Genomic DNA, 25,015 nt, shown 5'->3' with positions numbered 1-25,015 from the left:
CTACCCGGTATCTGTAGTGAATTACACCATAGCTATTCACATATACGTCAATGAAATTTGCTCGACAAGAAGTGCACTGTCTTCAATGTAATTTGATTTCCAAAATTAAATGCATAACTATAATCAGGAATCTTATGGAAACAACCAAAACTAAGGGATTAATTTACAGCCAGGCTGCTAGACATGGGTCTTTAAGCTAACAATTTATGCTAACTTCTTTTAACAGATTCATAATTCTTACAGCCATGAGTGGGAATAAATCATAGACCAGTTGAGATTTTTTCTAGCCAGAGGGCAGGTAATTTCACCTTTTTAGTCTAAATTAGTTAGCCCAAACTAATCTTTTTTTAATATTTCACAGTTGATTTTTTTTAAACAAAATGTTGGTCACTATTAAAATAACATATCCTAAATAATAATAATAGCATAACGTGTTACCGATGGAAAAGTGCAAACAGGGAATGACATTCAAAAACTTTACAAAATACACCTTTTTTCGTGGTGTGCCCTGTATCTACAATTTTCATTGAATCACCAATTATGGCGTGTTTGCTCTAAGTGGACGACTTCAGACGGATTCATTGGTAAAAATTCTTTCCTGCCTGCATCGGAAATTTACAAACCTAGGTAAGTATTAAAGTCCTAATCTAAATATTGAATCATATTACAGCTTGTGTGCATTTTGACGACAATAAATTACTCCAAAACTTATTACGGTATTTGCAAAGGTGAGTGATTCATTTGAAAAACACATGCTGAATGAAAAGTATTCTCTGAAAAATTTATGTTAAAGAACTGCTATATATTTTGCTAAAAAAATTAATAATTCCAAAAAGCGTGATTCTGTGCATGTACAGCTTGTCTGTTTTATTTACTATTGGAAATTTCATGTGTTTGAGCCTTCCAGGTTCATTTACTGTTGAAGCATCATTATTATTCATTCTATGTTGCCAAATTAGTTTACAATAACATGATTTCCATCTGTCTTTGCGAATCAAATTTAATTGTTGTGAGAGTTTATATTCAGCCATTTCAAACAAAATGTGCACAGTAAGTTTCGCGATCAAATTTATCACAGGGATTCAGATTTAAACAAAATGAACCGATTAAGTGGCCGTGGATGGCGCACAACATGTTTACGCGTGTTGTTTTACAAGTGAGAGTGAGCGATGAGTGTCTGCATGGCAGCATGGCATTGCTGTTGACTTATATTGCTGTAATGTCGCATAATTTGAATCTGCTGTTGGTGTATTGTGAACTTGTAGGTACCCGAGTAACACCACTCAGAATCATATAGAAAGGAAGCGAGAAGGAGATTCTGAAAATTACAATGAGCTCGCGGAAAACTGGATGATGGATTATGCCGCAGTCGTCGATTGACTCTGCCAGAAAGTTTGATGTGTGTGCCTGTTCGTTGATTACATGGTGGTCACCGTCGCTTCCTTGATGTATCTAAACTTATTCTGTATCCAAAGTGTGCCATGTCGGTGTGCATTTAAAAGTTGGTCTGGTAATGGAGCTCCGTGATCTGGTAAGCTTATCACATGTGATCGAATTTCAACAGTACTTGGACCTCGGGTTTATTTTGAGTTAAATTTGATACCTATTGTATATTCTTGTGGTAAGAGGACATTGGCAGAGCTCCAGAAGGAGTACCTACACTTTATGCAATTTTTTTTTTAAATTATGCTAATTTATTCATGACGTATCAGTTTCTGTGCTCATGAATATTCATTAATTTGTGGGTCAATACATTTTAAAAGGGGCGATATATTATTTTGGGGGAAGAGTTAGAAAGGGGGATTAGCAATCCTTAGGGGGTCAATACAAAAGAAGGGACCCATTTGGAGAGCAGCCATGCTCGTCGTGTCTGTTGTTGCACGTGACCTACAGCTGTCAACTGTGTTCGTTCTTCGACGACTTCGACTGGCTTCCATGTGGGGTAGTATTCTTGTGTTCTGTTTTCCTGACTTGAGTTTTTGAATCCGCTGTTTATGTTTTTAACGTCTTTCATGTCAATCCGTGATTCGAACTTGCGATCTTTGAGTTCCCAGCGCACTGTCTTGTCCACTGTACCACGAGTGTCTTCACACAGGAGTTAGGATTTAAGTCCTATTCATAGGAGCACTGTCTTCACTAGCATTCAAAAATCTAACTAAACATACTGGATTCGAACCAGCGATCGCTCACATTGCTGACATAGTACAAATCAACTGAGCTATGTGGGTAGTCATGCAAATTAAATAATTTGTTGTCATATTTAGCTTTATTGCCAAATGGTGTTTGCGAGAAAAAGATGGGCAGGCAAGGGAATTGAACCCAGGTCCTCCTGATCACTATGTAGAGAACTGACCCACAAGACCACAATGGATTGACTGGATGTGTTTGCATTTGATAAGACTATATAGTGTGTATATATATAGAAATACAACATATTTCTATTATTGAGTTACAATTGTCCAAAAAATTGCCAATTTTGTGTTTTTACTTGTGTAAACTATATGCATGCCATAACCCGTTAGTGTACATCTTGCCAATTGGGTGTTTGCCATTTGCGTTGCCCATACCTGACCCGACCCTAACCCTAATGTCAAGACACATTCCTGTTAATAATTCCGTTGCCCATACCTGACCCGACCCTAACCCTAATGCCAAGACACGTTCCTGTTTATAATTGCTCAATAATGATACTCTGTTGTGCACTGTCTGCGGGTAAGTTGCATTGATGTCAACTGATTAAACAAGTCGCATTTAAGTAATTTCCACTATTAACAAGTGGTTAAATTGTGACAATAAATGTGTGGACAAATATTTGAGATTAATTTTGGTGTAGACAACTCTCGTTTAATTATTTTACACCATTACAAGTTGTTAAATTGAGAGAATAAATGTCTCAACAAATATTAAATACTTAGTTTGATGTAAACAACTCACATTTGATTAATTCCCACAATTACAGGTTGTTAAATTGAGAGAATAAATGTATGGACAAATATTTTAGACTTATTTTGGTGTAGACAGCTCTCGTTTAATTATTTTACACCATTCCAAGTTGTTAAATTGAGAGAATAAATGTATGGACAAATATTTTAGACTTATTTTGGTGTAGACAGCTCTCGTTTAATTATTTTACACCATTACAAGTTGTTAAATTGAGAGAATAAGTGTGCGGACAAATATTTTAGACTTATTTTGGTGTAGACAGTTCTCGTTTGATTAATTCCCACAATTACAAGTTGTTAAATTGAGAGAATAAATGTGCGGACAAATATTTTAGACTTATTTTGGTGTAGACAGCTCTCGTTTAATTATTTTACACCATTACAAGTTGTTAAATTGAGAGAATAAATGTGCGGACAAATATTTTAGACTTATTTTGGTGTAGACAGCTCTCGTTTAATTATTTTACACCATTACAAGTTGTTAAATTGAGAGAATAAATGTGCGGACAAATATTTTAGACTTATTTTGGTGTAGACAACTCTCGTTTAATTATTTTACACCATTACAAGTTGTTAAATTGAGAGAATAAATGTATGGACAAGTATTTGAAACTTATTTTGGTGTAGACAACTCTCATTTGATTAATTCCAACAATTACAAGTTCTTAAATTGACAGAATGAATGTATGGACAAATATTGACCATTATATTTGTGAGTAAATACCTGTTGTTTAATTAATTTCCACCTCTACAAGGTTGAGAGAATAAATGTGTCGACAAATATTTGATACTTATTTAGGTGTAAGAACTCGTGTTTGACCAACTTCCACCATTGCAAGTTGTTAAAATAATGAAATAAATATACTGGTATCATTGGATATTTGATTTAATTGTGAAACTTTCTAACAAAATGTTAACTGCTGGCTTCGAACCCTCAATCAACAATTCCGCAGACACGGTATAAATTCAACAACACCACAGAAGATATTCGTCTGTTGCCTGAATTGTTTTCGTAATATAGGGAACGCCATCGACACTTTAACAAAACTTACCTTGACTTGGTTATCTCTTGTCACAATCTGGAAACTGTTGAACAAATTGCGCGTCGTCCAGTTTAAGACGTTAGTTATTTTATTATTTATTAATTCAGTTTTGTATGGTGCAGTTTTGTGAGATTTATTATTTTTTTGCGACGTTCTTTGTTTACTTGTTTACGGTTTGAGAGATTTCAGTTTATTTGATTTACGTTTTTACGGTAGCTCTGAGCGGGACTCGAACCCACTGTCTTTTCAAGCTAATTTTGTTTTATTTTGATGGCACGCTTGTGTACCACGCCACGACGTTGGTCGTTAAGTGGTGTTCATTTTTCTAACTACTCCAGTGTTCCGATGAGTTGAACGGAAAAGCCAAAACGATTGCTGGTTTCTGATTGCTTCGGTTCTGGTGAGTGTGTATCTAGTGTGATTCGAACCCATGTCGTTTGTATTGGGCGTTTTTTTATTTCCCATGTTAGCTACGCCGTAATATGCAACCACTTCCCCGTTTTATTGTGATTTTGAGTGTTTAATGATGTCTTCCTCACCCGTCACGCCATGACCCAGTTTCAACCACACGGCCATTTTGCAACACAGTTCGTGACCCTCGGCGTCACCCGACTGACTATATGAGCGTTCTCTTCAACTGTTAAGCTAGGATTTATTACCGTTATTATCATTATATTGTCACGTGATTTATTTTACCTTATGTGTAATGTCTTAAGTATCTTTATTGTAATTTGTATATACCAATTCGTATATACCGAGGAAACGACCCCGATTGAAGGTCATGTATTTTATGACGTCACCAATTCGTGTGTAGGTACTGCTTCTAGATCTGTGCCAGGACATTTTGTGTCAATTGAATTGTTTTATGATGACACATTCATTTGTTTTTTCAAATTCAAGAAATAGTTGTTGATGAGGTATATAACCCTTCGTATTTGTGTTGTGAGTCTTCGGGTATATGGACATGCGACTGCTTTGCGTCTGCTCGACTGTCAGAGTCGTGATTGCTATAAAATTTCCAATAATTTCAATGTATTATTTATTCATGCATTATGCCATGAGAGGTGGAAAATATCTTGTCATAATACATTTCCAGACGTAATTAATTGTTGACCGCTGTGTGCTCATTATTGTTTTTTCTGGTTGATTGGGTAAAACTGTTTTCACTGACATGACTGATATATACAGTATTATGCTTCACTAGATCCCATAGTTGGAAAAAGTTCATTTTGTGCCTCCAAACCATACTTTAAAATTAAATTTAAAGATTCTTTAATTATTCTACTACATTTTGTGAGAGTGACAGTGTATTATTTTTGAAGGGGATAAATCAATTTTTTGCCTCCACCTTATTTAATTTAACCAGTTATATAATTAACAGTGAGTGTGATCGTTGCTGCATTAATGTCTTGATAAATTAATGTCTTGTATTTGAATTTGTGGTGAGGAATTTAGTGAAATTGCAAATATTGTTCAGCCAAAAAAATTGTTTGTCAGTTTCAGATCAGTTTAAAACCTGTACCCCACACATTTATTTTTAATTTTGTATACCAATGAATGTTTGATGTACATGTACAATAGAATGTACATTTTCAGAGAATCATTTATCTATCCAAATCATCCTGTAATTTAAACGTGTGTTTAATAAGCATTTTTTTTAAATATTAAAATGCTTGACACACATGTATCTACAATGTACTTCTAGTATTGAATAATCTTAATAAATCAAAAAATCAATAAACATCACTGCACCATTTTCAAATTTTCCCATTGGTTGGGGAGCAAATCATTTTTTTAGTGCAGGTTGGGGTGTCAGGGCTCTGTGCTACAGGGGATCTGCTGTAATAATAAAATTATTGTCCTAATATATATGTAAGATGTATCTTTGAGAATAAAGTCACAATATCCTCCTTGTGCAGTGTTCAAAATGAGTTCACAGTTGTGAGTATTCAAATATTCTGTCTTAGCTAAAGGGTTATGGTTGTCATGCAGTGCATGTTTGAATTTTAATTGTATGTTGGGCAGATTAAAATGTTGATTTTTAGGAAAAACCCTTGAAAGTGAGCATTTTTAGCTCCGCTGTCGACTTTGTCGAGCGGAGCTTATCATATGAGTGATTGTCCGTCGTCGTCGTCTGTGTCAATGTTTTACATTTTCAACTGCTTCTTGAAAACTACAAGCCTGAATGCTTTGATACTTGGTGTATATGTACCTTGGGTAGACCTCTCTTAGATTTGTTCATTTCATGATGATATCTTCAATTCTCTAATTTTGGTGAATATTTTTTAATTTTTTGTAAATGGTGATATTTTCGACTTCTTGTTTAAAACCGTAAGTCCAATTGCTTTGATATTATATATATAGGTACTACATGTGGACCTCTCTCAGATTTGTTCATATTGTAATGACATCTTTAATTCCCTAATTTTGGTGAATATTTTTGTTATTTTTGGTAAAAAGTGATATTTTAGACTTCTTGTTTAAAACCGCAAGTCCAATTGCTTTGATATTATACATATTGTTCATTTTCTAATGATATCTTCTGTTCTTTATTTGAAATGTGCATTGCTAACAGCTGAGCTATCTCAGCCAAGAGGCTGCTTGTTATTTGAATACCCTGGATATCCAATGTGATTCCCAAGATCTTCAACATTTGATCTGCAGTATGTGATTAAATGCAGCCATATTAAACAATATTTGTAGACTTAGGAAATATGTTTTTTTTGTTTTTTTTGTACTTGTTTTTGCTTATTATTATGTATTAGTTGAATAGAACATGACAATAACAAATCCACTGTTATGACGACAGTAATACTTTTACTTCCATCTTGCATAGGACCACATATATAAACCAAAAATTAAATTTAGTGTATAATGAATCATTAAAATATAACTTTATTTTGACCATGGAAACACCTCTGTAATTTACATTAAAAGCACATGTGCTACTATTGGTAATAGAGCAATTACAGTATTGGTATATTAGTCTGTGGGAATGACTGTACCTACATGGAGGCACTAGTAATTTCAGAATAGAAAAATCAATAAAACCTGAAAACTGACACAGAACAGTTTAAGTGCAAACATAATTACTGATTTTGACATGAAAAAAATTATGTGTTTCTTGTAATGGGCAAACAAAATATTGAGTAGGCAAGTAGGGTTTTTATTTTATTTCAGTTTATTTTTCTCCTAATAAAATACCATTTAACAGGTTATTTCTATCACAATCATGTATTTATTAGAGTCTCCTTCTAGTCTTCCATTACATCCAGTGAACTACAAATATTTTGTGAGTAGAACATGGCCATCTTGCATAAAATTAAAATACAAATAGGCTCATTTGCATAAAATGAAAGTTTGAGGATGGTAGGGTTATTATGAGAACGCAATTATGTTTTTCTTGTTTTTATTTCCTGTTGGATGTTGTCCAAGATGAATATTTATGTTGTGTATTCTGTCTGTGTGTCCATGTGTGCATTGTCCACTTGTCATCAATTGTCAAATATTTCTTGACCAATTTTGTTCTATGTTGGTACAAAGGCAAGTCATAACAGAATACATATGCACATCAATTCCTTTTTGTTTGGTTGACCTTTGGCTGGCTGGTGACCAGTTTTGCCCAAAACAAACCAAAAGCCAACATTTGGTCATCATCTTATTCACAAGCAGGTTTCTCCTCTAATGCTAGTATTTGCATCTCAGTATTTGAATACACTGCATTCACAACCAGTTCTACATGTGTACTGAGTGACTCTATATGAATACAGCTTATTTTTCTAATGTCACAATTGAATTAGCAGTCATCACTCACTAGCCATTTCTCTTGTCATTGTTACCAATTTCTTATCTGTGTTATTTCTTTCTGCACCATTTTTGTATGTTGCCTCATTACGCATATATACATCAATAATTGTAATTAATTATTCCTCTACGTTACACTAAACATAGTCTGCGTGGGGGTTTGTCACCAGGGATTCACGGTTCGGTTCGAGTAATGCATCACCCTTGCCTTGAGGTGAGTGATCAAAACACCAAGAGAGATAAGGCCTCATTGACACCTATGCATCCGAGTCCCCACTGGCAGTTGCCTCACTCAAGCACCACATTGTCATTGTCATGTTCTGGGTGATTCATGATCTGGGTCACATGAGGTCGTTCCCCCTGACTGTTTCTTCCAATACCTGGCTCTTGTATCATTTCTTGGGCGTTAATGAGACAATCAAATATAATTCACTTTTATTTAGTTACTGTGATTAAAGGCCATAATTTGTTTTCAAAGACTGGGACAGTGACATTTATGTCTTGTTTATTTCTAATATCAAAGTGGTTTGAAAGTATTTGAGTGTGATCATTTTCTGGAAGGTGGTTGAATTGCTAGAGCAAAAAAACATATCTGCTGATCAACCTATTACAAGTTTGTATCTACCGGAAATAAAAATATTACAATGAAATATGATATAGCTATATGCGATATAACATAGTTATAAAGGTTGTGGTGTTGAAATAATATAACAAAGTCTTTGTGCTGGTAACAAACTTTGTTTGGATTCATTAAAAGCCACAACAAAAGAATGTATTGTTAGTTTCTGCTAATGTCTGCATTTTCTTTTTCTGTGCAATGTTCTATGGCTATGTATTTTATTTTTTTCAGTAAATTAACTCATTCATGACCAAAGGAGACACAACTGACAATTTAAATTAAATTAAATTAAATTGGTCATGTGGAGTTATGAGAAATACAATTATTTATTTCCCTTGCCCAGCTGTACTTTGAAAGGTAAATTTCGGCTTTACGGTAGCGGTACTATTATTTGCATACTTTTTTCCATCTTCTAATTGGGACCAAACGACTACAAATAGACCCAGGAAAGTATATATTTTTGGAATCGCCAGACTTCAGGCTTTTCAAAGGTGTGTTTGTCATACCCGTATCTGCATTCTCCGGTGCGTTACTTAATCAAAAGTGAAAAATTACTTTTTTTGTAAAAAAAATAATTACGCATTTATGCTGGTGATAATAAGTTTTGTTTTCACTTTTCCTAGTTGTTCAATAGTCTGGTAAATTGAATGTGTCTGGTCAGTTTTATTCAAGCAACGCGTTTTGAAAAATAGTGTCCTGAATTTTAATTTCTGTTTTAGTCGCATTGACCCCAACTCAAACCACAACACATTGGTAAATAATCCATGAAATAGTTTGTCTGGACACATTCAAGTTCCTCTCATTGTCACCTTAAAGCTGTGAAAATTTGGTGTTAATCCGACGACAATAAGTATACGTTATTTTTTGTTAAAGAACTTTGTATTTTGAAAAACATAAACTCCTAGAAAACATCGATGAAGTCACAGCAAAGATTTTCAAGCTTGTTTATCTGCACAAGCGATTTGTTTTCCCATCAAGGTCTGTTTTAACATGTGTAGGGGCATCCAAATGTGTAAGGCTATTGGAAACCAAAAAAAATTAAAGGAATGGGATAGCTATAGTTCGATAAAACGGCAGATGAAAACACTAAAATCAATGATTTTTTTCAGTGGCTGTGTGACCTTGTGTCTGACACATTCATATGCAAATGACTAATCTGTGAAATAAACAGGGGCGGAGACAAACCACTCAAATGTTTGGAAACACTCATTGTGTGTCAGATAGCTACTGATAACACATCCTAACATTGCTTTGTCTTGAGTTAATCTTTGAAACTTATAGGCACACAAATTAAACCTGTGTTGTTGATTTTAGAAAACACTAATGAAGCTGCCTTGCTTCCCTTCAGAAAATCTACATTTTAACCAACTTACATGACATTCTAGGTTACGTTGACTTTGTCAGATGAAAGTTTATAGTGCATTTCATCAATTAATAAATAAATAATAGGCTCGCTACCTTAAACACTTGAGGCCCAGCACATTGAAATATGCGAGGGTAGGTAGAATAGTCAGCTACTAGTCAATAGAATAGTCAATAATATCAGAAAATATCTGTCCTCATTTTTGTTGTAGCTGTTTTCATTGACTCAGTCAGAGACTTTTTCTTGTGGGTACAATAACTTATTAAATAGTTTTTTACCACTTTTGTTTCTCAGCATTTTTTAAGTGTCTGATACTTTTCTCTGAGACAATTGTGCCACTTTGGATCAAAGTTGGTATAATGATCATTTATATAGGGTTGTGATTCTACCAAATATGGTAGATTGGTGGCCATTTTCTATTTTATTGTGTACATGTCATTAAATGCAATGATCATCTCTGTTTAACCTTTATAAGTACACAGACAGAATACCAAGTGATACATCTGTGCCAACAAAAATACTAAATTTGATACATGATGATAAGTAATGACTTGATATAATAACAAAAACAAATCACAAATCTGAAACAATTCATCATTTCTCATACATAATTTAATTACCATGACATTAATTAATTACACCTAGTGCAATGACATAGACATACACCACAAGTTGCTTTACTTTCACTTATTCTTTGCTATGTCTTATGTTGAGCACATAAAGACAATGTTGAAACAATTTGATGGGAATTCTGTCAATCTGGCTTGTATTTTATTTTTAACTTTTAGCAAATAAAAATGATTGCTAATCTAACTGAATTATATAAACATTTCTATCAAGGAAGAAATAAATGACTTGCCTAGCTTGTACTGGAAACCCAACTCAATAAAAACCATTCAAAGCTGGATCATTTAACCAAGGAGTTATCTAATAATAATATCTCTTTTGTATACTATCACAGAAGGGCTCCAAGAAGACTGGGTATTAAAAATTCCAAAAATGTAAATCAAGGTCACATGTTAAATTGAAGTTACACATTAGGGCTGGACCATTGAAAACTATGGGGGCAGAAAAACTAATGGCCAGTGCAAGATCAGGTGTACCTATTGTGTTTCACAGAAGGTGATTTTTTCCCCCAGAATTTGAGTCAAATATGGATAGGATCTGGTAGCAACATATATCAGCTATATAGTAGTGAATTTTTTTGAGTTGATCATGTATAGTTTTATTTTTATCTGGAATTTAGTTGATGATAGTCCACACTCAAAAGTGGTACTACGGAGACTACACACGCATACATTATAACTATTTTATTAAAAGAAATACATTACATACATGAGATAATGTAAGCAAATTGTATTCAGTTCAAACCATTGAACAAAAAAATCAGGTTTGAGTATTCATATAAAACATTTTCTCTTTATTCGATACATTTGAAGTTATTATGTATTTTGAAAAAAAAATGACCCAAAAAAAATGATTTTTTGAAATTTTACTCACAGCATGACATAATGCACCATTTTAAGACATAATGAAAACGGAGAGAATAACTAGTTAGGCATCATGACTGACAGCAGACAACACTTGCGCCAACTTTGCATGTCTTGTTGAAAATTTAACCTACTATGGAGACTACATTATCACAAGACAATATATTTCAATTGTAACATTAAATTGACAAGTTTATCAAATTGTTTATGGCTAAGTTACACATTTATGAAGATAATTAATGGAAATTGTATGTATGTAAATGTAAGAAAATTAACAATTTTAAGAAAAAATCAACACGTGTAGATGTTAACTACCTGGTTTTATATTGCGTTGGAAAAAGTTCAAACATAATCCTGCATTATAAATCCATTGTGGAAAAATATGTTATGACAGAGTGATGTTGAATACTTTCAGATTTTAAATTGCAGCAAAATTCTCAAAATAACCCTTGTAATGAGATTGAATGTTATTGTATTAAGCTACTACGGAGACTACAAGTACAAAATATCCGAATATGTGACACTTGTTTTGTAAAAATTAAACAAGAACACATATAAAGTACATGAAGTTAACACCAAATTATGAAATTATGCCCTGCACACCTTGTTTGCTGTTTGGATTAATAATATTTTTATTTGAGGTAAACATTGATGTCATCTTTTGCAAACCTGAATTGAGTATGTTGATTGGTCAAAACTGGAAGTTGAACTATCTTCAAATGGCTGCTATGAGATGTTGGGCTTATTTGATCAAGCATACAGACCTCCTGAAGTATTGTTGACTTCACAAAATTCAAATATGGTTACAAATATTTTTAAGTCGATGGTCATTGTATATAGTAGTGCAGTGATCACATTTGATTGGTTCATGCTTTGAGATCAGCTAGGTATCAATGTTAGAAAGGTGAAAATATTATATATTTGTTTAAAATATTACTTACTTCAGCCATGTACACTGTTGTTGTGCAATTGTTTTCCTCTCAATGAACTCTCACACTCAAGCATTCTTTTTGAGCTGCAGAACCCTGACAATGTTGTATGTTGCTTGTACACATTTTGAAAGTTGAACAAAACCAAAAATGTAACTTGTAATTTAACAGAATTAAAATTTGTTTGTGGTTCCACAAAAGTGGGTGTGGTTCCTAAAATATGGACTTTTTTTGTAACTCGATGTTTTCATAACTTGAACAATTCAGCATCTCCTATGAATGGCATGTAGTCATCTTGTACTCTATTTTTTTACGTCTGAATAGGGTTGATTGCATTGGAAAGTTGACCTGTCTACATAAACAAAATGGGTGTCTCTTGTTTTTTCTCCATCGCAATAAACCATTACAGTCTTTGAATCTTGCTTCATGGTAGCTTCACATAATGTGTACAATTTATAAGTTGTCTATGTAATTTGTAAATCACAAGACCAACACTCCAAACACCACTCATTCTGCAACAGCTAAATTAGGATGTTTTTGGCATTCAGAATAATTAAATTGCATTTTGCAGTGATGTAAATATTTTTTTTATTAGCTTCGCTGTCGACAAATTTGATATGCAAGTACTTTGGATGGTTCTTTCTCATTTCATGTCAAATTCTCTATTTTTGGTGAATTTTTTTTTTTCATTTTTGGTAAAAAGTGATATTTTCGACTTCTTGTTAAAAACCGCAAGTCCTATCACTTTGATAATACATATATAGGTACTCTATGTGGACCTCTCTCAGATTTCATGATGATATCTTCAATTCTGTAATTTTGATGAATATTTTTGTCATTTTTGGTAAAAAGTGATATTTTCGACTTCTTGTTAAAAACCACAGGTCTGATTGCTTTGATACTATATCTTCAGTTCTTATTTGAAATGTGCATTGCTAACAGCTAGGCTATCTCAGCCGACAGGCTGCTTGTATTTATGTAGTCTCCATAGTAGCTTGTATGACTACCATACAATGTATTTTATATATTTTATACTGATGTTATTGCTATATATCTGGGTCCCAGCCAGTGATCTACACTATAATTGTTGGGAAATCAAGTTTATCTGAAAAGAAGGCACAAATGCACAATACAATCAGTGCCTAGGATAACGTGTTGGTATTGGTTCGCTAGTACAGTAAGTGAACAAGGGTAAACCATTCATAATTTAACTTGTGAATGTATCACTATATATTCAAATATAAAAGTACATTAAAAATAATAGGTTGCAATAAAAAAGTAGCCCAGAATATACATTGTACATTCTATAGTACAGTATATTTGAAGGATGACAGCTACTACGGAGACTACTTTTCACCTTATTTTGCTCTATCCTATCATAAAAAATATATATGGAATGTGGTTATGATGTATTATGAGACTAGGCAGGATGTAGTAATGGATATGTGGGAAGAGTTTATATCTGACATTTTTGCACTGTCAATGGACATGGTACTACGGAGACTACATGATCCAGGGGGACAATCACACATGTCATTTTGTGGCTCAACCAGGACTCTAAACTTGATTCTTCAAGGAAATGTGTCAGTCATCTACATCAGTAAACTTATAATCATTACAGAAAGGGCAGAAATATTCACATGAGTTATTTAAAATGTCACATTTTTCATGATGAAATCATTCTTGTGCAAAATTACTAATTTTCATAACGAATGACAGTTTCAGATAAATTGTCATTCTTGTAGTAATATACAGTTATAATAAAGGAAAGAAGGCAAATTAATAAAAAATATATAACAAGGCAATTCCCAAAATGCCAGAAATTATCATGACATGTTTCTTGATGGTCTGTGTAACACTGTGATAATCACATGTACACATAGTTTTCAGCTCATAGAAATCTGTATCGTAAATGAGAACTGTCTCGTAAAACTACAACCAGGCTTGAAATACTAGAAAAAACAAAAAGTGTCGACCAATTACAGAAAACAAATATTTGTCTCAATTTTCATGTAGCTCTATACATTTTGTCTGAAAACTTACAAGCTCCTCAGGGGACATCAAGGTCTACTGCACATCCACACTTTGTGTCTTCAAGCAACAAGGTTGAATTTTTCAAAGGAATGTAATCAAATACTATTAACTCTGATTTTATCAAGCGGAACGTATCATGTGAGTGATTGTCTGTTGTCGTCTGCATCAACTTTTCCGACTTCTTTTTTAAAACTACAAGTCTGATTACTTTGATGCTTACTGTATATGTACCTTGGGTGGACCTATCTTAGATTTATTCATTTCGTGATATCTTCAATTCTCTTTTTTGGTGAATATTTTTGTCATTTTGGGTCAAAAGTGATATTTTTGACTTCTTTTTAAAAATCGCAAGTCTGATTGCTTTGCTTTTTTACATATAGGTATCTCAGGTTGACGTCTCTTACATTCTTCATTCCGGGATGATATTTTCAATTCTCTAATTTTGATGGATAATTTTGTCATTTTTGGTAAAAAGTGAAATTTTCGACCTCTTGTTGAAAACCGCAAGTCTCATTACTTTAATATATATATATAGGTACCACAGGTAGGCCTCTCTAGATTTGTTCAGTTACTAATGATATCTTCAGTTATTTTATTGAAATGTGCATCTCATGTATCTCAGTCCAGAAGCTGCTTGTTTTAATACTTATTAAAATCATTAACACTACTGTGAATTTCATGAAGGCATGACAGGCTTTTTGAAAATTTGGCCTGGCCGCCTTCTTGAGTTTTTGTTTATCATGAATGCCTTCATGATCAAGTTGATATTATGTACATATCATGTATGGCTAAAGCTTTTTAAGAAAAATAAAATAATGCAGCTCGGTCATCTGGTTTGGCTGCAATCTTGGATTTCTTGGATATTGGATGGCCACATTTTGAGGCATTTGTTACTCATGAATGCTGTAACTAATCAGCTTGCTATTTTGCATGTAGCATGTATGACCAGAGCGTCTTCTGAGAAAAAAATTAAGGCATGTTCTACTGTTCAAACTTTGATCCGACAATGCTGCTGTGGTAATATACCATTATACAATGTATGTATAGATTCTCTCAGTTAAATTTCTTATCAAAGCCAAAGGGTGATGGTACACAGGAAACGCATAGTGAAAATAGATAGAGGAAATGGGGTGGGTGTGGCTTAAATAAGTCGATTGGTTTTCAAGTTTTAATTTTTGTGTGTCCTGGGCATCATTTTTCTGATGCATGAAACAGTTCTGAATTATGTTATTGTGAGTTTATTTTTTGGGCATTGTAGTGTATTAATTTTTACCACGTCCATATGATTATATATGAAGTTTATGGTATACGAGGGGTAAATTTCTGTTGTTGTTTTGTCATTTCTTGAATAAACCTTTTATATATTGTGGTTGCAATAACAGTTTGTGCTCTTGGTGTATATTTCACATAAAATGTCTTCTTTATGTGGTTACAATTACAAAAAAATTTTATCTGATCATCTTCAAATTTGGGAATCATATCAATTTCTTTGTAACTACCTATTGCAATTTTCAAGGAATACTGGTAGTGTAAAATTTAAGTGAACTAAAACATTTTTAGACATAGAAATAGGTAAAAAAAATGAAGACATTCAACTGCTAATAATGAGAACCAGATTTGAAATACTGTGAAATATTTATTATCGTGCATAAAGAAATCTATACAGCAAGAGAACAAAGGAGATTTGGAATATTTTTTGCCTGAAAATAAAATTGCACTATCTGGCCTTTTATTTCTCATAAGTGAAAATAAAGTATTTAACAGTAGAAAAGTGTAGTAGTATGTTGTTATGATTATAAAAATAAAATGTGACAAGTGCATTGGTTTTTGACTCCCATGTGCGAAGCACAAAATGGGAGTCTTTGCAGTTAGTGTGTCTGTATGTGTGTATGTGTGTATGTGTGTATGTGTGTATGTGTGTGTGTGTGTATGTGTGTCCGACTGTTCCACTGCTATCTCAAGAACCATACATCGGTTTTTGATGAAACTTGGTGCATAGATGCTCTGGGCCAATGCGCAGATTTGATTAGGTTTTGGTAAAAATCCATGCTCGTTAATTACCTAATTTGCATGATAATTAGCTAATTTTTAGCTGTTCTATGACTGTTCCACTGATATCTAAAGAACCACTCATTGGATTTTGATGAAACTTGGTACATAGATGCTCTGAACATATGCGCAGATTTGATTAATTTTTGGTAAAAATCCGTGCATATTAATTACCTAATTTGCATGATAATTAGCTATTTTTTAGTGGTTCCATGACTGTTCCACTGATATCTAAACAACCACTCATTGGATTTTGATGAAACTTGGTACATAGATGCTCTGAACTCATGCTAGGTTTTGATTAGTTTTTGGTAATAATCCGTGGATACTAATTACCTAATTTGCATAATGATTAGTCAATTTTCGGTTTTTCCACTGATATCTCAAGTACTTATCATCACATTTCAATGAAACTTGGTACATAGATGTCATACGACACTGCACAGACCTGATAGTTTTTATGGTAATATCAGTACATATTAATTACCTAATTTGCATAATTAATTAATTTTCAGCATTTGATATAAGTAGTTAGCATTACATTTCAATGAAACTTGGTACTTACATACTCAAGGACTATGCAGAGATTGATTGTTTTCGATAAATATTTGTGCATATTAATCACCTAATTTGCATAATTAGTTAATTTTCAGCTTTTCCACGGGTATCTCAAGTACTAATCATCGCATTTCAATGAAACTTGGTACATAGATCCTTTAGGACTATGCAGAGACCTGATTAGTTTTAGGGTAAATAATTGTGCATATTAATTACCTAATTTGCATAATTAATTTTCAGCTTTTCTACTGATATCTAAAGTACTAATCATCACATTTCAATGAATCTAGAATTATGCAGACCCAATTAGTTTCCGGTAAATATTTGTGCATATTAATCACCTAATTTGCATAATTAACCAACTTTCACACTGATATCTCAGGTACTATACATCACATATCAATGAATGTACATGGATGCTGTAGGACAATAGACAGACCTGAATAATTGTGGGTTAAAATCTGTACATATTAATTACCTAATTTGCATAATTAACCAATTTTAAGCTTTCACACTGATATCTAAAGTACCGTAAAAACTTCAAAATTTCGACCGGTTTTAAATAATTGGTGTTAGATATGTGACGTGTTTTTAGAGTCAAAATTAAGGTGCATTTTCGAACGGTCGAATTTTTCAGAATAGAAATCAGCAAATGAAAAAATGGGGATGATAGACAGTGTGCTTCATTAGTTTTTAAAAAATGCAATGTCCGTCAATTGACGTAAACTTGCTCATGTTTCACGGTAAAAGCAAAGGTCGTGGCCGAGTTGTAACTCAAAATCTAAACAAAGTCATCAATCAGTGAGTATTATGACAAGCAAAACAAAACATCAAGACGCGGAGAAGAGGTCAGCACAAAACTAATAGGTCAAAAGACAAAGCTGTCTCGCACTACCTAGAAAAACTTGCGAATGTTCGAAGTACAGGTACCCATTGGACAAAAGATGCATGGAAGTTTAGCAAACTATCTCCCCGACCCAGTGCAATGTATCCGGTTAGAATCAAAGCTCACGTGTCCGTTATTTGAGGGACCAAATTCTGCCGTAAATTCGCCCTTGGATTAAAAAATGAAATGGGATTTAAGAAAATAAAATGGGACTTTTAAGGTGTATTTTGGCGTCATTTTTCGGACATTTCAATCAATCCTGCCGGCTAAAATAGAGTCTAAGTTTTACCGTAGTCATTGACGTTTGTCTATTCAAGAGTACACGTGTATGATTTTTATCGTGACTAGCGTGAGCGGGTAAGCTTCCTTTCGAGAATGAGCTATTATCACTGTGAACAATGTTAAATTATTCTTCAGATGACCAGTTTATTTTTTAAAAACAACTATTTTTTTTATTTAAAAAAATCATGCCGTTTTCGCATCAAAATCCAAGCCAAAATATCGTACTACAACATCAATCTATTTAAATAAGCTATGGTAATTTGAACACGTTGGCATCATCCAGCTTTTTGATTGGTTAATTAGCGATTTGACCTATTTGACCTAAGAGAACATGGCGGATATCCTACAACATCAAACGTTTATACGAGACCGGAATCATTCGCTTACGATGAAACTAAGTTGACTTTTATTTGTATTTCATAACCATTCAACAAATTTATTTTGTGTACATTATTATAATCACTACTGAGTACAGTAATAATCAACAATTCAGAAACGCAGCATGCCGAGATTTTTGTGTTCGTTTTTATTTGAAACTTCGTTTATTTAGAATATATTTTCGTTACCAATAAAATAAAAATCTCTCAGTCAATCAGAAACCCGGATTCATGCCTTCGAGGAAGGTCCCGTTTGAACGCTCACATCGTTTTTTTTTTCGTTTGGGGGAAAACTAAAACTGGTCGCAATTTTCGAATAAGAATGAGTCGGCAATTTTTAGTGGAGTCGAAAATTTGGAGGTAAATAAAACACCGAAACCCGGCAAATAAATAGCCGGGCGAATTTTTAGAGGGGTCGAAATTTTGGAGTTTTCACGGTAATAATTATTCCATTTCAATGAAACTTAGTACAAAGATGCTCTAGGACAATGTACAAACCTAATTAGTTTGGGGTAAAAATCTGTTCATATTAATTCCCTAATAAGCATAATAATTCATAATTTTTTGGTTTTTTGGTTCTAATCACATTTCAATTAAACTTGGAGACATAGATTTTCTGTTACATTGCGCAGACCTCATTAGTTTTACAATCAAATCTGGTCATATTAATTTTCTGATTTGCATAATTAGTTTTCAGCTAAGTAATTTCAAATTATATTTAATGTGTCTCCAATACTCTCAGCACATGGGAGTTCTTTCTAAGCTTTCTTTGATTTCAAATCTGCCTAGTTTTTTGTGTGTGCACATACCGGTATATACAACATGTATAATCAAACTATATTCTTAAGAATATGCAACTCTATTGTGGTTGAGGCCCTCTATGGTTGAGATCAGTTTCTTTATTTCCAATTGTTTCTTTATGCCAAGGACACTATTACGAAAGTATTGGTTACTGATTGGCCTGTTCTGTTTTATATTCAAATGAAGTATATTGACAGCTGTCTGATGTTATTATTCAGCATTAAAATAGTCATGTGACTTGTCTTTAAACGCCACTCACTGTGTGGCTCACACTTTGATATTTTTGGTTGGAGAGCCACAATGTGGTTTTGGGTACTGATCTGTACCATTGTGTGCAAACAATTGTAGTTTCATTGTTCTGGGATTTAAATATGCAAATTGATTTCTGATCTCTGTTCACTGTTCTATGGTCAAAATGGTTCCACGTAATGCCTGAGATGCATAATACTATAATACTAAATATAATACTAAATAGTATTTCAGAGATTTTGGTAAGAGCTGTTACATAGGTGACTTTATTAAATAGTTTTGGAAATGATTTTAGACGTCTTTGTCAGTTTATTATGTATATAGTGTATCAAAGTGCCACTGTCATACTGACTGAGGGCTGATTAGAATGACCAGGATTTCAGTCTCAATGGAGAGAATTTTTGAAATCTTTTGCAATATACATTGTTTACTGCATTGAATGGCATTTTTACTTGTCTACCAGAACTGATATACAACTGCACTATTATTTGGAACTTTTGAACAATTAATGCACATGGGATAAGTTAAAATGAGTTGCATATTTGTAAATTCTTGATATCTATAAATTGCACGAACTGTATATAGGGTCTTTCATTCACGATCTATTTAATCTATACAACTGTTCAACTCATTGTCTATCTGAATATTTCCAATTTATAGATCACCATGATTATACTACAAGACAGCGTCATCTTTATGTAAACTATGCCAGTACTACATCTGGGCAGTTTACAATATTCTTAAAACATTTGTAGCATCAACATTTTACAGCATTTTAGAAAATTCCACAAAAAATAATTCTTTTATGTTTATTATTATTGCATTCAAATCAATAAGTATAGCGACAGTGACCTCTAATTAATGTTATTTAACTATTCCTAGCATGACTACTTTTCGGGGATCAAACTAGACCAGCTCTAGTTTCTGTTCCACTTTTCCCCATATTCCATTATAATCATCTCATATTCAAAGACTTTAGAGAAAGAGTATTATTTATTATATATGTTATGTTTAAATTTGGCATATCTTTGAAATAAAGTTCCTCACTCCCTTGTCTGTTATTGCGTATTTTCCTCCACCAAAAATACATTCCAAATTTCGGTTCCCCAGGCATTTCTAATGAAAAAACTTTAAAATATTATTTTATAAGGGACATTGAGATTAATACAGTACATGTAGTATTAATTGTGGAAAGCATTAGCTAGTGTTGGATATTTTTTTAACCAAAATTGCTCTCATCACTTATTCAAACTAATTCAGTCTACTTGGTATATTTAGGTTTTACTGACACTTCCAAGCTATTGCAAAAGTTTATTTTAATCATTGGAAACACAATATATTTTCTTTATATGTCACCAAAACCAAAAGCTGTAACAACTAATAATATACCATCACAGGGCAGGGATGTGATAACATATAATCAAAATTATCACTTAGAAAATATATCTATGCCAAATATAAACAATGCCATGATAAATACATCAAACATGACTTCTTAAAAAGTTCAAAAAGTGCTATGTTTACTGATGTTAAAAAGTAAGACAGCTGATAGTAATCCAACATGTTCAGTGCATTACCCAATTTTGGACAATGTAATGTATAATATTTACATTTAGGTATACATACATTTATGAAAGCTAGGTATAAAATGTAATGCAATTAAAGTAATTATTTTTCTTGTTTACTTAAATAAAATTTAATTTGAAAATTTATTCTTATTTGAAAAAAAGTTAAAATAAAAAAAAGGCGCTATGCTATATACCCACTGTCCTCGCTGCATTTCAAAATAACATATTTTTAGGTGTGTAATTTGATGTCCAAGTTAAAAATCACTAAATGGTACAGATCAGATTTTGACATATAGAGCAGAAATAGACCATTTTCCGTTCACTGCGAGAATCTTGCATTATGCGTGAAATTGAACGTAAAAACAGGACAAACAAAGGTCATAGCGTCGTAGTGTCGTCAAACATCGCGTGGGATTCGACAAACGCAAAAATATTTGGGGGGGGGGGGCATTTCCATGCTTAATAATGTGCTCCACACATTTGCTGATAGACAATTTCGATTAAGTGAGGGTATTCGGAAGCAATATTCTTCTGTCATAGATCGGCCGGTCGATGTGAACTACGAAATAAAGAAATTCGAGTTCAAAATCAAATCGTTCGATTTTTGAGGCAGACGTTCGACGTGCGTCTATTATGCATACCGCGAGATCTCGCAGTTGAACGAAAAATCACCTATTATAATAGCTATAAATTATGGATTTTATCAAGCCACCTTTGGTCAATAGCTCAAGTTATGTTCTACTGTACCAATAGTTTATTGTATAAATTTTGGGGTGAAACCATAGATTCATATTCACCCCAAGGGTGAGAGAGATGTTTGCAAGTATGTACATTCTCAGCTGAAACAGTAAAACCACATAGCACACATCAACATGACTTTCTAAAAAGGCAAAAACAGATTTTAGGCCAAAAATTTAAAATTTCATTCCAGGCCTCATTTTCAAAAGATTTTGTTCCTACCTGGCCTTATCCAACATACTGTAAGAACATGTATGCTAATTTAGATGTCATTTTTGGAACAGTAGATTGTATCGAGTCAGATTTATGACACCTATTCAAGATAACTATGTATATCGTGAAGACGACCATAAGGAACTGTTTATTCAGTGAACACACATACCAGTACTATTTGAACTTGAGTTTATAGTCTACTGAGTTATTTTGTATAAAGGCAACAAAATAAGAAATTTCTAGTTTGTAACTAAATTTCTTTCACTTTGACATTTGTTTTATTTCTTGTAAAAAAGACAAAATATCGAGATGCATTGAAAACGTGTGAGTGTGATCATTTTCTGACAGGTGGTTGAATTGCTGGAGAAAATAAAAAATAATTTTTAAACAAAAATCAGGTGTTCCACCTTATACAAGTTTCCAAATAATAAAAATATTACGATGAAATCTGACAAGTTTGGGTGTTGAAATAATTTTGCAAGGTTTTTGTTCTTTGTTAGACTTTACAATTCCATGAAACATATTGTTAGGTTCTACTCATGTCTGCATTTCTGCTCAAGTCTGTTTCATATTTTCTGTGGTTAAAGGGAAATTATAAATATCAATCTGTGCAAGTCTGGAGAGAATAAAATAAAATAATTTTTTTCTGCCTTCTGTTCTTTGAGAGGGAAATCCTGCTATAAATAGATGAGGGCCCAAAAGTGGGGTGGGTGGGATATTTATGTCAACCTCCCTTGATTTAAATTGGTCAACCCTTAGAAATTAGAAAATTTGTATATACCAAGTCTGATTGCTTTGATGTTATACTTATAGGTACCTCAGGTGGACCTCACTCAGATTTGTTCATTTTGTGATATCTTCAATTTTCTAATTTTGAAAAATATTTTGGTTTAGTCACATGGTTTGCCTTTATATTGTAATTATGAGAGAAATGGGCATAATAATTTTAGCATTTATTTTTCATAAAAATGTGCAGTCACTTTATCCTCAAATGTTTCACATGAGTTCCCTGCATGCTGTCTTGATTGTCTATCATTTGATGAGGTCTTCGATTGGTTCATGTTCATATGTTTGATATCCCCTACATCAAATTCATGCCTTCATTTCACTCTGCATACAGGTCTTATTTTTTATCCTGTGGTACAGATTGTTTGTGAAATGTACATTGCTAACAGTGGAGCTATCTCAGCCAAGAGGTTGCTTGTGTCCTCAAATAAGGATTTAGCACACATTATAGTACACATGAGGCTGCTTCATATTGACAATGACATGTTATGTGTTGTGTGCATACTCTTAATTCACTACAAATTTAGTATGGAAATGCAGTATATTTACAAATTTCTCTTCTCTTTTATTTTTCAGTGTTTTGTAGAAAACAGCTACACCCGCATTTTCTACGATCATAAGCCCATTTTTGATAAGTGTGCACAAGTTATGCATTTGAACTATCAAACTATGCTGTTTTAAGCAGGAGGAGATTTTCAGATCCATACCACTGATTCAATATTGTGCCGGTACCTCAAAAAAAGTTATATGGAGATATCAAACTATTACTATTTTAATAACAACGCAGCAGCACTTCCATATATGGGGCGCATTTCTTATATGAAAGACAACTAAGTTGTTTTAGCTCTGCTTTTCACATAGAAAACATCAACACTATTTCAAGTTTACCATGGCAATATTCTGTGAGAGTTTTAATCATTAAACTGTACTTTTTAATGCTGGTTATTTGCATATGTATATCTTTGTGATTTAATTATGGGTATATATAAGGTATGTGGTTTAGACTAGTTTGTAAATACATCCCAGAGACAGCAATATTTGGATATTGCTTCAGGGAATAAAGGACAACACACTGTCCTTTAGTGCATGTTATACATCACAACTATCAGACATAGAGGTTTTTATGATGTCATAGCTTTTTTATCACATGATAAACCTCTATTCACTGAATCACATAAGTATAAAAATTCATTTTAACGAAAATTAGATTAATTCAGATGGTGGTTATAAAAACAATAATGAATTCCCCACAGTGTCATATTGGATTCAGACACAATGTGTTTTTATATATACTTTTTTCTGTGGAGTTATCTATATTGGGCTGATAGGATGGTACATTAAATACAAATTCCATTTTGCTTTCTGATTTTGTGAACATAATATTCTGTGAGTGAAGAAAAAAAAGGAAAAATGTGTGAATAAAATATTAGCACACAAAACATTTTTTAAGCTCCCACATTTAAAATTTGGTAATCCCTTTATATGGTATAGATTCAGGTTTGTGGGAACCATTATCATTCGACACAAACTCTTGTGGGGGCTATACTGCACCATTCTACAAAGTTATGCAGATTTTTGAATAGCAATGACCAACAAAGCAGATTATTTCTATTTTTGAAGAAATAAAGCAATTAAATAACTTCTTACATATAGTGCCAAAATTATGTCATGCAAATGTTTGCTAAACATTTTGCATGGTCTTTTGATATAATGTTTGTAAAGTTTTCAGTACAAAATAAACAAAAATCAGACAAGTACTCTATTGGTCTGAACTATTACAGGTCTAAGTTTATTAAACCATTGCTGATTGACCAATTTAAATGACATCACTATTTATGAATAATTCATGACCGTTGTTTTGTAGCTTTATAGTTCCTAGTTGTGTTGTATTTTGTATGTCTTATTTTTTTTACTGCTTTCTGCGTTAGTGTTGTGTCAATAAATATTATTATTATTATTGGTAAAACCCAAGTCATATTATTGTCTCAGCCTTGTAGTTCTTGTGCATGTGTAGATCAACCGTTTACAATCCATAATATCCACCAGGTTATTAAAACCAAAACAATGCCCAAACGTTATTGCTTTCTCTGTTAATACTCTCAGTGGGTGCAAAGCATATTCAGACAGTATATCACCTCAACCATTTACTCGAATCAAAGCATATACAAGGCATAAATGTATACGTAAAAAAAAAGCTGAACAAAACAAGCTGCTCTCTGATTGGTCTGATTGTCATGGTTGGATAGCCAATCAGGCACAATCTTGTATTTAAAGTAGCATTCCG

The 25,015-nt window shown here is 33.0% G+C and overlaps 1 long non-coding RNA gene across 2 annotated transcripts; it reads left to right on the top strand.

Moving 5' to 3' along the window:
• The first annotated feature begins 1,124 nt into the window (after positions 1 to 1,124).
• LOC146730047 (uncharacterized) lies at positions 1,125 to 24,702 on the top strand. Of its 2 annotated transcripts, none has more exons than XR_014927787.1 (2): positions 1,125 to 1,531; positions 23,308 to 24,702. It is a non-coding gene; the product is annotated as an uncharacterized LOC146730047 (long non-coding RNA). The 2 variants fall into 2 exon arrangements; XR_014927788.1 differs by lacking the exon at positions 1,125 to 1,531 and adding an exon at positions 5,843 to 5,926.
• Positions 24,703 to 25,015: the final 313 nt, after the last annotated feature.

The sequence above is a fragment of the Saccoglossus kowalevskii genome, chromosome 20 (assembly GCF_978046115.1).
Source record: "Saccoglossus kowalevskii chromosome 20, keSacKowa6.1, whole genome shotgun sequence".
Lineage (NCBI taxonomy): Eukaryota > Metazoa > Hemichordata > Enteropneusta > Harrimaniidae > Saccoglossus > Saccoglossus kowalevskii.
Note: the sequence above shows the minus strand (reverse complement) of the source record. Positions and strands in the feature narration are given on the sequence as shown.